Raw genomic sequence first — 16,313 nt, 5'->3', positions numbered from 1 at the left:
CACTTTATTCCTAGTCAGTGCAGCGGTTAGGTTCCACACTTGGAATGCACGGTGCCTAGTTACGACGCGGAAAAAAACCCTCCCAAGGGATGAGGTGGTAGGAAACATCTTGGGTGACCTGGTGAAGGTCCGTTCTTTGGAGTTCGAAAGGTTGGGTGTGAGGAAGGCCTCTTGGCTTTGGAGAGGCCTCTCCTTTTAAAAACGCACTCAAGGGAGAGCTAGCTCCGTGTGAATGAGGGTAGGGATAGCATAAGTTTCACTGGGTGTGTTAGGGACAGAAGTAGGGGCAGATAGGGACAGGGAGGGACAGGCACTGAGGGACAGATAGAGAGTTAGTTATGATAAGTTAGGTAGAGTAGGGGCAGGTAGGGACAGATAGGGACAGGTTTCTTTTTTTAGGGACAGAAGTAGGGACAGTCTTAGTTCTTGAGGGATAGGATGAATGTGTTAGTGAGGGATGGAGCCTCTAGAACCCCGTTTTCCTGGTGGTGGGCTGGTGCATGCCACCTTAGCTTTTTGTTTTAAAAACAGGACATATAATGGATATTGGGCTTACAGGTGCCAAACTTGGGCCTTGGGTATGTAAATGCTGTGTTTAGTTTGTATATTAATGCGTAAGTAGATGGGATGGTATTGAGAGTTTTGGAAAATGTCTTTTGGTTGTGCTTTGGTAAAAGGAAAAACATATAACACACGTTTTTTTTGTTTTTTTAGTTAGAATGTGTGGATGGGGTGTAGTCAGGTTGGGAGGGGGGTGCATGGGGGGTGGTGGATGGATGACCGGATGCCAAGAGCAACATGAAGGAGCAGAGGAGCAGGGCAGGAGAAGTAGACTCTGCGGACCCTGGAAATAATTTTCGTGTGGAATCAAAAGGCCATAAACTTTCGTGGACCAGATTTTGCAGTGACAAGGCTACAAACTTGTAGGACCTGCGGTGCAAGGTGGTGGGAAAAAAAAGGCTGCGAACTTGTTGCCATGTGTGGGAGAGGAAAAAAAAAAAAAAAAAATCTTTGCTGTGTAATAGGAGGTAAGGTTTGTCGGCCAAAGTGGCAGAGTTCTTGTTTTTTTCAAGGCGGAGGGCCAGGAAAGGGTTATTTTCGTTTGGTTTTTGTAAATAGTAAAATTGTAAATAGTAAACTAGTAAAATCGGTGAGGTGTGAATGGGGGTGAATGGAGTGAGAGTGGGGAGTGGGGTTTATGTTTCTTTGTATTCTCTTTTAAGTGGATTCCTGCTGGGGGACCCTAAGCTGCCGAGCTCAGTGGGGGACAAGGAAAGGATTTGGACTTTCAGTTGTTTGCGCATGTTTTGCACATTTTATGTCTGTCTATGTTGGTTTTCTTTAGTTTATGTATTGTGGTTTGTTTCTGAGTGTAATTTTGATAATTTTGTAAAATAAAAGAGTTGGAGGATAAGACACGATGTAACACCAGAATAGTGAGTGCAGCTCTGGTGGTGACTGGAGGATAGAGCACGCCCAGGAAGAGGAGGAGCATCTGTGCTGAGCATCTGCAGGCTAGGGCCTTGCTAAGCTCCTGGGAAGGGAGGTTTTTTCCTGCAAGGACTTTCCATCTGCCCCCTTCCCAGGAAAGAGGACTTTCCCTGGGACTGAGCGCCGGGGCTGTGCCCCTGGCTCCCACCCTCCGGCAAGCCAGCTGGGGGTGGGGGGCCTCAGCACCATCCGGAGGCCAGGGTGCAGCCAGCCAGTCCCAGGGAGATGGGGAAGAGACGGAGCCAGGAGAGAGGGGGTCGCAGGACCCAGGAGCCCCGGGACACCGGGCCCCCCGAAGCTGGTACCATGGCGGCTCCTCCTCCCGGAGGAGTGGCGGCCCAGAGCAGAGGTGCAGTGGCAGAGCCCCCCAACATCTGGGGCTCCAGAGCTGAGGGAGAGCCATCTACCATCTACGCCTCCCGCATCCATGCGCACCTCTGCGAATATGAGGAGGCCGCCAAACAGCTGAGAAAACTCCGGGAGGAGTTAAGGGGAGCACGAGCGGTGGCTAAGAACCGGCTCCCCGCCCCGAGACGAGCTGAGGTCTCCGCCACGGTGGAGAGGCTGAAGGGGGCTATCAGGGCCTTGGAGGAGATACGGGCGGCTATCCTGAGTGGGAGCGGCCCCTTTGCAGAGAAACTGAAAAACGATGACCGGTTTAGAGCCATGACCGGAGGGTCTCCTGGGGGGTCGGGAGGCCCCTGCCAGGTGGAGGGCCAAGAGGAGGAGGAGGAGGATGGCGGAACATCTACGCCTGCCCCACCTGAAGGCCTGGTGAGCAACAACACCCAGGTAACATGCAGCGGGGTGGCCCCTGAGCAAGTGGCTCTCCCACCGGACTCCAGTTACTCGGAGGAAAGTGGGGGCGAGGGGGAGGCTGGTGGGAGTGGGGACAGTAGTAGTGAGGGGGGCTGCCTCGTCCTACAACAGGTGAGGCAGATCGAGTCCCCAGAGCGGTTTGGCACACTGCTCTTTGGGGATGAGGTCTGCCCTGAGGACGAGGCAACCGGAAAGAGGAAAAAGAAAAAAAACAAGCGCAAGCCAAAAAACACCGTGGTTGACAAACTTATGTTTGTCCCTCTTTCCGGGGTCCCTCTGTCCCGCTGTATGGAACCCGCTGCCCACCCCGGCTCGGGCCCTGTGGTGGGTCCGCAGCGGGGGCGCGGGCAGAGTGATGTGTGCCTGGACCTTACCGTCACATCTGGTGGTGGCGGTGAGGGTTCAGGCAGCGACATGGAGGTCGGTGCTGGTGCCAGTGGTGTAACAGCCGCTGGCGGTATTGGCGGTAGTGGTGTCCGGGCTCAGTCCCCGGTGGCAGGGGGGGCTGGCCTGGCGCTCAGCACGGGTACAGCCAGGACCGCACCTCCGGCGGTGAGTGCTGGGGTCTCTGGATCCCCCACGCACGGGTCCGTTAAGTCTGGTCCACTTATGGGGGTCCAGAGACCTAGAAAGGGCGTGGAGGCTGCTGTGAAGCAGCAGCTAAAAAAATGCAAGGGGCTGGTAGCTCCTCTGACGGCGCCCGTGGCAAGAGCGGGGTCCCCGGCGCGTAGACCCAAAAAGGGGTCCGTGCTGGGGGCACCGCCGCCGCTGGGCGATGAGGGGGAGTGGCCAGCCCTGCCAACATCAAGTGGTGGGTTCAGGGGCGCAGTGACAGTCCGTGAGGGGGGCGTGGCCTCCCCGAGTGTTGCCCAGCCTGCAAAGGCTGCGGCATGCGGGGGGGGCGTGTCCTCCTCGGCCGCTGTCCCGCCCGCTGTGCCCGCGTCACCTGGGGAGGGCGTGGCCTCGCAAGGGGTCACTGCTCTGCCCGGGGTGGCTGCAGCCGGCGGGGGGGGCGTGGCCTTGGCGGGCCCACTGCCTCCTGTCCCGCCTACCCCCTCAAGCAGCATAGTGCCCCCAAAAGTCGGTAGGGAGTTGTCGGGGTCCCCAGCCCGCTTACCTCCATCTGGTGGTGCGGGGGCTCTGGCGCTCCTTGGGAAGCCGGCGGGGGCGAACAGCAGAGGGCAGGGTGCGGTGGCAGTGGCCGTCCCTGTCCTCAGTGCAAAGACACCACAAAAAGAAAAAAAAGTGGAGCCAGAGAACCCAGGAGCTGCTGCTGCTCCCAGGCTCGGGCAGGGCGTACTGAGTGCGCTCTGCTCGGAGGTATTTAAAGGGGCAGCGGCACTCCTGGACAAGAGTTGGAGCAGTGCCAGCAGCTCCAAGGAGCAGAGCACTGGCCAGTCAGGGCCCCCAGCAGGCAGGCAGGGGTACTGCAACACCAAGTCTGCTAATGTAAATAGTGGTCTATCTGGAAGTGAGAGTGGGAGTGAGATAGGAGATATTTTTGAAGAGCTGTTTGAGGACATAAATGGTGATGTGAGCGATATGGATGAGGGAGTGAGTGCGAGTGTGAATGTGGCAGTAAATGCTGGAGTGAGTGCCGGAGCGAGTGGAAATAATAAAAGAGTGAACGGGAGAGTGAATGAGGGTGCTGGCACAAGTGGTGGTAGTGGTGGGAGGGCTGGCCCGTCTGCCCCCCCAGCCGCGAGGCCCCAACGTAATTATGCGGGGGTCGCGGCTGGGGGTCGGGGTGGTTCCGGGGGGGTCTCCTCGCCTCCGGGCTCCGGGGACGGCGGTTTGCACCGCCGTTTCCTGGAGGCCCTCCAAAGGGGAGAAAGATCGATCATGGTAGAGGGGAGGACAGTGGACCTGTCTTTCTGGATAGAGAGACATGGCCTAGCAGCCTTCCAAAATCAAAGGGAGGGAGGGACTGTTTGGTCTCTCCCCACAGCCGGGCAGGGGCCGCCAAGAAGGAATGTGGTCCGTCTTAGGTGGGGGGGCAGTGAAGCTTGTCCACCTAGGAGCAAGGTGGTGGAGCTCCTCCTTAAGATGGGCTTCGGGGCGAATGACATCTTTGCCCTGATACACCCTTCGGCGTCCCGCTTCTTCGACGTCAGCTTCGTGCGGCCAGAGGGGCTTGAGCTCTTCTGGTCAAACTACGAGCTGGTGCGAGAAGAGCCCGGATGGCGAGACTTCGTGGCTCAAGCGGTGTCTCGCCAAAATTCCGTCAAGCGAGTGACCGTGGTTACATGTAACGAGTCACTCGCAGGCGTGGACATCATGACGTGGCTTTCCCGTTACGGGGAGGTCACCGAGGTCCCAAAAAAGAACAGGGACGAGTTTGGCATCTGGTCGGGGGGCTGGACCTTCATGGTCAAATTGAAGGTTTCCGGCGGCACGGTCACCCACATCCCTTCCTCGGCGTTCCTGGGAAGGGACAGGATCCTGGTCTTCTACCAGGGGCAACCGAAGGTCTGCCACAAGTGCGGCGACCCCACTCACTTCAGCGCCAACTGCAAGGTGCAGAAGTGCGCGTTGTGTGGTGGGGTAGGTCACCTGGCTGCCTTGTGCAAAGACATTCGGTGCCACCTGTGTGGTGACCTGGGTCACCCTCTCAGCCGCTGCCCTCGCTCTTTCTCTAATGCCGCCACAGGCCCGGTGGGGGGAGACCGCGGGGGGGCAACCCCCGGTGGCGCTGCTTCTGCTGTGGCAGGTGGTGGCGAAGGGGGAAGGGCTGAGGGGCCAGTGAGGAAGGGCAATGCTGCAAGGGGCCCCGCGTACCAGCGGAGGCAGGAAAAACGCCAGGGAGGTAAGGGACAGGTGGAGCCTCGGGCAACCGGGGTGATGCCTGCTCCTCCCTCCAGGCCCGTGGCCAAAGCCTCTGAGGCCCTGGGGGAGAGTGCGGTGAGTGAGGAGATCAGGAGGATGGAGAGAGAGGAGAAAGCGGCTGACTCGGACAATTCCTCTCAGTATGAAAGTGTTGATGAGGATGTCCAAGAGCAGCCTACAGCACCAGGTGGCAAAACCAGGCGTGCCAAGCGCAAAGCGGTGGGGAGGAAGGCTGACAAGCCTTCAAAGTCCCCCCCGCCCCCGACCACAAGGGTGCATACGGAAGGGCCCGCTGACCCCCCTCTGATCAGACTCTCCAACCGGTTCAGCGCCCTCGGGGGTTCAGATGATGAACCGCAAGACGAGGGTACTGGGCCGGGGGTAACACCGGAGGGTCCTTCGGGGGATGGCGGAGTCCGTCCCTCAGGGGGCATTGCTCCTCCTGAGGGGGGGACAGACCTGGAACCCGGGGGCGAGGACACCGGGGGGGGTGGGATGGACACGTCGGGAGCTTCCCTGAAAAGGAAGGTGTCTGACCCCTCCCCAGGAGGAGGTAATAGCGGGGTAGGGAAGAAATTGGCCATCCAACTCGATCACCCATGATGGCTGAACTCGCCCCGTTGACGCTGGCGTCTATTAATGTCGCCAGCATTAAGTCAGATGCGGCTCGCTTCACGGCCTTTGATTTTTTCTCCCGGATTGAGGCAGAAATTTTATTCTTGCAAGAGACCAGACTAACAGACATGGGGGCCATCTATAAAGCACGGAGGGAGTGGAGGTGCGGGCCCTCATACTGGTCTCTTGCGGCCGAGCCGTATAGCGGGGTGGCAGTCCTTTTTAAGACTGCAGCAGTTGAATGCCGACGGGTTACTGAGTTGGAAATGGGGAGGTGCCTGATCCTAGATGTCTTCATGAGGGGACAAGAGCTCCGGCTCATCAACATCTACGGCCCGCAGTCCAAGTGGGACCGCAAATGTCTCTTCCTGAGGATCAAGCCCTTTCTTTTTACAAGCCGACAGGTGGTCTTCGGTGGGGACTTCAACACCATTACGAGGTCCCGTGACCGGGGGGGTCCCGGAGATCGCCTGGCTTATGATAGCGTCGCGTTGAATAGCATAGCCAGTGAAGCTCGCCTGGTGGATGCCCACATCCGGCACACCCCAGGTCACGGAGGTTTCACCTACCATAGGGGTAGCTGTAGGTCTAGAATAGACAGGTTTTTTTTGAAGGAGGACGCCATCTTTTCTGCTGTGTCCGCCGTTGAGGTGGAGTTCTCCGATCACTGTCTAATTTTCTTTTCTCTGAATGTTGCAGAGACTCCTCGGATGGGAAGAGGGCTGTGGAAGCTCAATTCGTCCCTGCTGGAAGAAGCGGAGGTGAGACAATCCTTCGAGGATTTTCTTCAGAGCCAGGTACCGCTGTTGGATCTCTGTAGTAGTAAGTCAGAGTGGTGGGAGATCTTCAAAAAGCGGGTGGCGGGGTTCTTCCGTCAGCTCTCGAGCCTCAGGAGTCTGAACAGGCACCGCTTGTACCAGGCTCTGGGGAGGAAACTCGAGCAGCTTGTCTCGACTGGAGGTGACCGAGAGGAAATCTCCAGAGTGAAATCTTTGCTCAAGAGGTGTCAGTATGATAGGCACACATCTTTGGTTTTTGAGAGGGACTTCGGGAAGTACCGCTCGCCCGACCCTTACAGAAACTGTAAGATGTCAGTGAAATGTAAGATGGTGACAGGACTGATCGACAGTACGGGGTCCCTGAACAGATCCAAATCAGGGATCCTGGAGGTGGTCAGATCCTTCTACTCACACCTCTTGGAAAAGAAGGATCTGGATCGGGACAGGATGTCGGCTTTCCTGGCTGAAGCCATCCCTGAGCCAGGGGGTGACCCCTCTCTTGGTGTTTTGGCAGAAGAAATCAGGGAAGAGGAAGTGAGACTGGCCATTGATGGGCTTCGGCTCAAGAAATCGCCAGGTCCGGATGGCTTAACATCTGAGTTCTATAAGACTTTTAGGGACTCCTTGGTCCCCCTCTTGACAGGGGTCTTTAATGAGTGTCTCTCCTCGGGCACTCTTCCCGGCTCAATGAGGAAGTCAGCCCTCATTATTCTGTCAAAGGGTAAGGATCCGTCCCGAATCGAGAACTGGCGTCCCATAGCGCTTCTCGATACGGACCGGAAGGTTCTGGCCAAGGTGCTGTTTAATCGGCTGGTGAAGTTTGCACCCCGGCTCCTTTCAGGGGCCCAGCATTGCTCTGTTCCAGGCCGCAGTACTTTTAGTGCTGTGCTCGGTGTCCGAGAGGCAGTGGAGCAGGGTAGGGCAGGTCACTGGAAGGGGTACTTGCTGTCATTAGATCAAGCGAAAGCCTTTGACCGGGTCAACCACGAGTACCTCTGGTCCGTCCTTTTGAGGTATGGTCTGCCTGGGAGGTTTGTAAAATGGTTAGAGATCTTGTACCAAGGGGCTGAGACTTTTCCGCTGGTGAATGGTTGGTCAGGTCGTCCTTTTGAGGTGGGTTCTGGGGTCCGTCAGGGCTGTCCGCTGAGCCCGCTTTTATACGTGTTCGCGATCGATCCCTTCTTAAGGAGGGTAGATCGTGGACCGTTGGCGGGAGTCGGGATGGACCGGGCGGGCTCTGGCTCCTCTCTGAGGGTGGTGGCGTACGCCGATGATGTTTCCCTGTTCGTATCCTCGAGAGGGGAGGCGGACTGGGTCATGTCGGAGGTAGTGCGCTACTCGGAGGCATCCGGGTCCATGATCAACCGGGATAAGTGTGAAAGTCTCTGGCTGGGAGGGGGAGATCCTAGTTTTGATCTCCCGGACACCCTTCCAGGGCCCCAGGCCACCGCCAAAATTCTAGGCATCGAATTTGGCCCCGGGGACTACCCCCAGCAAAATTGGGAGGGCAGACTTAAGATCGCCGCCCAAAAGGTGGACCAATGGAAGGGTTGGTCTTTAACCCTGAGGGAAAGGGTTGCCCTGGCTAAAGGCTATCTGCTACCTTTATTGATATACCTGGGCAGTGTGTGCATCTTGCCGGAACCTCTCTGGACGCGGGTCTATAGCCTGTTCTTCCAATTGTTATGGGGGAATAGGCTTAACCTAATCAAGAGGGAGGTTACATACCGTACGAGGAGACTAGGCGGGTTGGGTATGGTCAACCCGGTGGTGTTTCTAGTAAACACCTTTCTTAAGACTAACATCTCTAACCTCTGGCTAGAGAGGGCTCCTCCGTGGGTAGTCTCCTGCAAGGGTTGGCTTTGGCCTTTCTTCCAGGAATGGGAGACAGGAGGGCGGGTGAAGGACCTACGCACACCTCATGGGCATCTTCCGGCTTACGCTACCCCGGTTCTGAAGGTGATCCGCCGGTGGGGTCTGGGAATGTGGGAAATCAGGACCATGTCGAGGCAGTGCCTTGACAGGAGGGTCCTGTTGACCCATTTCCAGAAGCCCCTGGCCCTTAAGGATTGCCCAGGCCGGGATCTGGAGGTCGGGCTGGGGCTTTTAAATTCTAAGCGGATCCCCATGAAGTTTTGGGACTTGACCTGGCGTTGCTTCCACGGGAGGCTGTATGTAAGGGACAACTTGAAGTGCAGGAACTCCGATGACCGGGGTTGCCCTCGTGAGGAGTGTGGCGACGTGCTGGAAAGCATGGAGCACTTCCTGCTTCATTGTCCCTTTAATGCAGAGGTTTACAACAGGGTGGGTGCCTCCATACGTTGGCCGCGGCTGGCGTCCCTCTCCTACACTGAATGGGCCTATGGAGCGTTCAGATCCCTGGGTGGCCGGGACCCGTGCACTTTATTCCTAGTCAGTGCAGCGGTTAGGTTCCACACTTGGAATGCACGGTGCCTAGTTACGACGCGGAAAAAAACCCTCCCAAGGGATGAGGTGGTAGGAAACATCTTGGGTGACCTGGTGAAGGTCCGTTCTTTGGAGTTCGAAAGGTTGGGTGTGAGGAAGGCCTCTTGGCTTTGGAGAGGCCTCTCCTTTTAAAAACGCACTCAAGGGAGAGCTAGCTCCGTGTGAATGAGGGTAGGGATAGCATAAGTTTCACTGGGTGTGTTAGGGACAGAAGTAGGGGCAGATAGGGACAGGGAGGGACAGGCAATGAGGGACAGATAGAGAGTTAGTTATGATAAGTTAGGTAGAGTAGGGGCAGGTAGGGACAGATAGGGACAGGTTTCTTTTTTTAGGGACAGAAGTAGGGACAGTCTTAGTTCTTGAGGGATAGGATGAATGTGTTAGTGAGGGATGGAGCCTCTAGAACCCCGTTTTCCTGGTGGTGGGCTGGTGCATGCCACCTTAGCTTTTTGTTTTAAAAACAGGACATATAATGGATATTGGGCTTACAGGTGCCAAACTTGGGCCTTGGGTATGTAAATGCTGTGTTTAGTTTGTATATTAATGCGTAAGTAGATGGGATGGTATTGAGAGTTTTGGAAAATGTCTTTTGGTTGTGCTTTGGTAAAAGGAAAAACATATAACACACGTTTTTTTTGTTTTTTTAGTTAGAATGTGTGGATGGGGTGTAGTCAGGTTGGGAGGGGGGTGCATGGGGGGTGGTGGATGGATGACCGGATGCCAAGAGCAACATGAAGGAGCAGAGGAGCAGGGCAGGAGAAGTAGACTCTGCGGACCCTGGAAATAATTTTCGTGTGGAATCAAAAGGCCATAAACTTTCGTGGACCAGATTTTGCAGTGACAAGGCTACAAACTTGTAGGACCTGCGGTGCAAGGTGGTGGGAAAAAAAAGGCTGCGAACTTGTTGCCATGTGTGGGAGAGGAAAAAAAAAAAAAAAAAAAAATCTTTGCTGTGTAATAGGAGGTAAGGTTTGTCGGCCAAAGTGGCAGAGTTCTTGTTTTTTTCAAGGCGGAGGGCCAGGAAAGGGTTATTTTCGTTTGGTTTTTGTAAATAGTAAAATTGTAAATAGTAAACTAGTAAAATCGGTGAGGTGTGAATGGGGGTGAATGGAGTGAGAGTGGGGAGTGGGGTTTATGTTTCTTTGTATTCTCTTTTAAGTGGATTCCTGCTGGGGGACCCTAAGCTGCCGAGCTCAGTGGGGGACAAGGAAAGGATTTGGACTTTCAGTTGTTTGCGCATGTTTTGCACATTTTATGTCTGTCCATGTTGGTTTTCTTTAGTTTATGTATTGTGGTTTGTTTCTGAGTGTAATTTTGATAATTTTGTAAAATAAAAGAGTTGGAGGATAAGACATGATGTTACCGCAGAATAGTGACTGCAGCTCTGGAGGTGACTGGAAGATAAGACACGATGTAACAGCAGAATAGTGACTGCGGCTCTGGAGGTGACTGGAGGATAAGGCACGATGTAACACCAGAATATAGCGACTGCAGCTCTGGAGGTGACTGGAGGATAGAGCACGCCCAGGAAGAGGAGGAGCATCTGTGCTGAGCATCTGCAGGCTAGGGCCTTGCTAAGCTCCTGGGAAGGGAGGTTTTTTCCTGCAAGGACTTTCCATCTGCCCCCTTCCCAGGAAAGAGGACTTTCCCTGGGACTGAGCGCCGGGGCTGTGCCCCTGGCTCCCACCCTCCGGCAAGCCAGCTGGGGGTGGGGGGCCTCAGCACCATCCAGAGGCCAGGGTGCAGCCAGCCAGTCCCAGGGAGATGGGGAAAAGACGGAGCCAGGAGAGAGGGGGTCGCAGGACCCAGGAGCCCCGGGACACCGGGCCCCCCGAAGCTGGTACCGTGGCGGCTCCTCCTCCCGGAGGAGTGGCGGCCCAGAGCAGAGGTGCAGTGGCGGAGCCCCCCAACATCTGGGGCTCCAGAGCTGAGGGAGAGCCATCCACCATCTACGCCTCCCGCATCCATGCGCACCTCTGCGAATATGAGGAGGCCGCCAAACAGCTGAGAAAACTCCGGGAGGAGTTAAGGGGAGCACGAGCGGTGGCTAAGAACCGGCTCCCCGCCTCGAGACGAGCTGAGGTCTCCGCCACGGTGGAGAGGCTGAAGGGGGCTATCAGGGCCTTGGAGGAGATACGGGCGGCTATCCTGAGTGGGAGCGGCCCCTTTGCAGAGAAACTGAAAAACGATGACCGGTTTAGAGCCATGACCGGAGGGTCTCCTGGGGGGTCGGGAGGCCCCTGCCAGGTGGAGGGCCAAGAGGAGGAGGATGGCGGAACATCTACGCCTGCCCCACCTGAAGGCCTGGTGAGCAACAACACCCAGGTAACATGCAGCGGGGTTGCCCCTGAGCAAGTGGCTCTCCCACCGGACTCCAGTTACTCGGAGGAAAGTGGGGGCGAGGGGGAGGCTGGTGGGAGTGGGGACAGTAGTAGTGAGGGGGGCTGCCTCGTCCTACAGCAGGTGAGGCAGATCGAGTCCCCAGAGCGGTTTGGCACACTGCTCTTTGGGGATGAGGTCTGCCCTGAGGACGAGGCAACCGGAAAGAGGAAAAAGAAAAAAAACAAGCGCAAGCCAAAAAACACCGTGGCTGACAAACTTATGTTTGTCCCTCTTTCCGGGGCCCCTCTGTCCCGCTGTATGGAACCCGCTGCCCACCCCGGCTCGGGCCCTGTGGTGGGTCCGCAGCGGGGGCGCGGGCAGAGTGATGTGTGCCTGGGCCTTACCGTCACATCTGGTGGTGGCGGTGAGGGTTCAGGCAGCGACATGGAGGTCGGTGCTGGTGCCAGTGGTGTAACAGCCGCTGGCGGTATTGGCAGTAGTGGTGTCCGGGCTCAGTCCCCGGTGGCAGGGGGGGCTGGCCTGGCGCTCAGCACGGGTACAGCCAGGACCGCACCTCCGGCGGTGAGTGCTGGGGTCCCTGGATCCCCCACGCACGGGTCCGTTAAGTCTGGTCCACTTATGGGGGTCCAGAGACCTAGAAAGGGCGCGGAGGCTGCTGTGAAGCAGCAGCTAAAAAAATGCAAGGGGCTGGTAGCTCCTCTGACGGCGCCCGTGGCAAGAGCGGGGTCCCCGGCGCGTAGACCCAAAAAGGGGTCCGTGCTGGGGGCACCGCCGCCGCTGGGCGATGAGGGGGAGTGGCCAGCCCTGCCAACATCAAGTGGTGGGTTCAGGGGCGCAGTGACAGTCCGTGAGGGGGGCGTGGCCTCCCCGAGTGTTGCCCAGCCTGCAAAGGCTGCGGCATGCGGGGGGGGCGTGTCCTCCTCGGCCGCTGTCCCGCCCGCTGTGCCCGCGTCACCTGGGGAGGGCGTGGCCTCGCAAGGGGTCACTGCTCTGCCCGGGGTGGCTGCGGCCGGCGGGGGGGGCGTGGCCTTGGCGGGCCCACTGCCTCCTGTCCCGCCTACCCCCTCAAGCAGCATAGTGCCCCCAAAAGTCGGTAGGGAGTTGTCGGGGTCCCCAGCCCGCTTACCTCCATCTGGTGGTGCGGGGGCTCTGGCGCTCCTTGGGAAGCCGGCAGCGGCGAACAGCAGAGGGCAGGGTGCGGTGGCAGTGGCCGTCCCTGTCCTCAGTGCAAAGACACCGCAAAAAGGAAAAAAAGTGGAGCCAGAGAACCCAGGAGCTGCTGCTGCTCCCAGGCTCGGGCAGGGCGTACTGAGTGCGCTCTGCTCGGAGGTATTTAAAGGGGCAGCGGCACTCCTGGACAAGAGTTGGAGCAGTGCCAGCAGCTCCAAGGAGCAGAGCACTGGCCAGTCAGGGCCCCCAGCAGGCAGGCAGGGGTACTGCAACACCAAGTCTGCTAATGTAAATAGTGGTCTATCTGGAAGTGAGAGTGGGAGTGAGATAGGAGATATTTTTGAAGAGCTGTTTGAGGACATAAATGGTGATGTGAGCGATATGGATGAGGGAGTGAGTGCGAGTGTGAATGTGGCAGTAAATGCTGGAGTGAGTGCCGGAGCGAGTGGAAATAATAAAAGAGTGAACGGGAGAGTGAATGAGGGTGCTGGCACAAGTGGTGGTAGTGGTGGGAGGGCTGGCCCGTCTGCCCCCCCAGCCGCGAGGCCCCAACGTAATTATGCGGGGGTCGCGGCTGGGGGTCGGGGTGGTTCCGGGGGGGTCTCCTCGCCTCCGGGCTCCGGGGACGGCGGTTTGCACCGCCGTTTCCTGGAGGCCCTCCAAAGGGGAGAAAGATCGATCATGGTAGAGGGGAGGACAGTGGACCTGTCTTTCTGGATAGAGAGACATGGCCTAGCAGCCTTCCAAAATCAAAGGGAGGGAGGGACTGTTTGGTCTCTCCCCACAGCCGGGCAGGGGCCGCCAAGAAGGAATGTGGTCCGTCTTAGGTGGGGGGGCAGTGAAGCTTGTCCACCTAGGAGCAAGGTGGTGGAGCTCCTCCTTAAGATGGGCTTCGGGGCGAATGACATCTTTGCCCTGATACACCCTTCGGCGTCCCGCTTCTTCGACGTCAGCTTCGTGCGGCCAGAGGGGCTTGAGCTCTTCTGGTCAAACTACGAGCTGGTGCGAGAAGAGCCCGGATGGCGAGACTTCGTGGCTCAAGCGGTGTCTCGCCAAAATTCCGTCAAGCGAGTGACCGTGGTTACATGTAACGAGTCACTCGCAGGCGTGGACATCATGACGTGGCTTTCCCGTTACGGGGAGGTCACCGAGGTCCCAAAAAAGAACAGGGACGAGTTTGGCATCTGGTCGGGGGGCTGGACCTTCATGGTCAAATTGAAGGTTTCCGGCGGCACGGTCACCCACATCCCTTCCTCGGCGTTCCTGGGAAGGGACAGGATCCTGGTCTTCTACCAGGGGCAACCGAAGGTCTGCCACAAGTGCGGCGACCCCACTCACTTCAGCGCCAACTGCAAGGTGCAGAAGTGCGCGTTGTGTGGTGGGGTAGGTCACCTGGCTGCCTTGTGCAAAGACATTCGGTGCCACCTGTGTGGTGACCTGGGTCACCCTCTCAGCCGCTGCCCTCGCTCTTTCTCTAATGCCGCCACAGGCCCGGTGGGGGGAGACCGCGGGGGGGCAACCCCCGGTGGCGCTGCTTCTGCTGTGGCAGGTGGTGGCGAAGGGGGAAGGGCTGAGGGGCCAGTGAGGAAGGGCAATGCTGCAAGGGGCCCCGCGTACCAGCGGAGGCAGGAAAAACGCCAGGGAGGTAAGGGACAGGTGGAGCCTCGGGCAACCGGGGTGATGCCTGCTCCTCCCTCCAGGCCCGTGGCCAAAGCCTCTGAGGCCCTGGGGGAGAGTGCGGTGAGTGAGGAGATCAGGAGGATGGAGAGAGAGGAGAAAGCGGCTGACTCGGACAATTCCTCTCAGTATGAAAGTGTTGATGAGGATGTCCAAGAGCAGCCTACAGCACCAGGTGGCAAAACCAGGCGTGCCAAGCGCAAAGCGGTGGGGAGGAAGGCTGACAAGCCTTCAAAGTCCCCCCCGCCCCCGACCACAAGGGTGCATACGGAAGGGCCCGCTGACCCCCCTCTGATCAGACTCTCCAACCGGTTCAGCGCCCTCGGGGGTTCAGATGATGAACCGCAAGACGAGGGTACTGGGCCGGGGGTAACACCGGAGGGTCCTTCGGGGGATGGCGGAGTCCGTCCCTCAGGGGGCATTGCTCCTCCTGAGGGGGGGACAGACCTGGAACCCGGGGGCGAGGACACCGGGGGGGGTGGGATGGACACGTCGGGAGCTTCCCTGAAAAGGAAGGTGTCTGACCCCTCCCCAGGAGGAGGTAATAGCGGGGTAGGGAAGAAATTGGCCATCCAACTCGATCACCCATGATGGCTGAACTCGCCCCGTTGACGCTGGCGTCTATTAATGTCGCCAGCATTAAGTCAGATGCGGCTCGCTTCACGGCCTTTGATTTTTTCTCCCGGATTGAGGCAGAAATTTTATTCTTGCAAGAGACCAGACTAACAGACATGGGGGCCATCTATAAAGCACGGAGGGAGTGGAGGTGCGGGCCCTCATACTGGTCTCTTGCGGCCGAGCCGTATAGCGGGGTGGCAGTCCTTTTTAAGACTGCAGCAGTTGAATGCCGACGGGTTACTGAGTTGGAAATGGGGAGGTGCCTGATCCTAGATGTCTTCATGAGGGGACAAGAGCTCCGGCTCATCAACATCTACGGCCCGCAGTCCAAGTGGGACCGCAAATGTCTCTTCCTGAGGATCAAGCCCTTTCTTTTTACAAGCCGACAGGTGGTCTTCGGTGGGGACTTCAACACCATTACGAGGTCCCGTGACCGGGGGGGTCCCGGAGATCGCCTGGCTTATGATAGCGTCGCGTTGAATAGCATAGCCAGTGAAGCTCGCCTGGTGGATGCCCACATCCGGCACACCCCAGGTCACGGAGGTTTCACCTACCATAGGGGTAGCTGTAGGTCTAGAATAGACAGGTTTTTTTTGAAGGAGGACGCCATCTTTTCTGCTGTGTCCGCCGTTGAGGTGGAGTTCTCCGATCACTGTCTAATTTTCTTTTCTCTGAATGTTGCAGAGACTCCTCGGATGGGAAGAGGGCTGTGGAAGCTCAATTCGTCCCTGCTGGAAGAAGCGGAGGTGAGACAATCCTTCGAGGATTTTCTTCAGAGCCAGGTACCGCTGTTGGATCTCTGTAGTAGTAAGTCAGAGTGGTGGGAGATCTTCAAAAAGCGGGTGGCGGGGTTCTTCCGTCAGCTCTCGAGCCTCAGGAGTCTGAACAGGCACCGCTTGTACCAGGCTCTGGGGAGGAAACTCGAGCAGCTTGTCTCGACTGGAGGTGACCGAGAGGAAATCTCCAGAGTGAAATCTTTGCTCAAGAGGTGTCAGTATGATAGGCACACATCTTTGGTTTTTGAGAGGGACTTCGGGAAGTACCGCTCGCCCGACCCTTACAGAAACTGTAAGATGTCAGTGAAATGTAAGATGGTGACAGGACTGATCGACAGTACGGGGTCCCTGAACAGATCCAAATCAGGGATCCTGGAGGTGGTCAGATCCTTCTACTCACACCTCTTGGAAAAGAAGGATCTGGATCGGGACAGGATGTCGGCTTTCCTGGCTGAAGCCATCCCTGAGCCAGGGGGTGACCCCTCTCTTGGTGTTTTGGCAGAAGAAATCAGGGAAGAGGAAGTGAGACTGGCCATTGATGGGCTTCGGCTCAAGAAATCGCCAGGTCCGGATGGCTTAACATCTGAGTTCTATAAGACTTTTAGGGACTCCTTGGTCCCCCTCTTGACAGGGGTCTTTAATGAGTGTCTCTCCTCGGGCACTCTTCCCGGCTCAATGAGGAAGTCAGCCCTCATTATTCTGTCAAAGGGTAAGGATCCGTCCCGAATCGAGA

At 57.3% G+C, this 16,313-nt stretch overlaps 1 protein-coding gene across 5 annotated transcripts in view; it reads right to left on the bottom strand.

Annotated features, from left to right (window-relative positions):
- SLC6A9 (solute carrier family 6 member 9) overlaps positions 1-16,313 on the bottom strand; it is a 280,632-nt gene that overhangs the window by 233,675 nt on the left and 30,644 nt on the right. The gene's annotated exons all lie outside the window — the stretch shown is intronic.

This window comes from Dendrobates tinctorius, unplaced genomic scaffold, assembly GCF_039654945.1.
Source record: "Dendrobates tinctorius isolate UK_male_01 unplaced genomic scaffold, ASM3965494v1 ptg000497l, whole genome shotgun sequence".
In the NCBI taxonomy this organism is placed as follows: domain Eukaryota; kingdom Metazoa; phylum Chordata; class Amphibia; order Anura; family Dendrobatidae; genus Dendrobates; species Dendrobates tinctorius.
The sequence above is the reverse complement of the archived record's forward strand: the minus strand, read 5'-3'. Positions and strand labels throughout refer to the sequence as shown.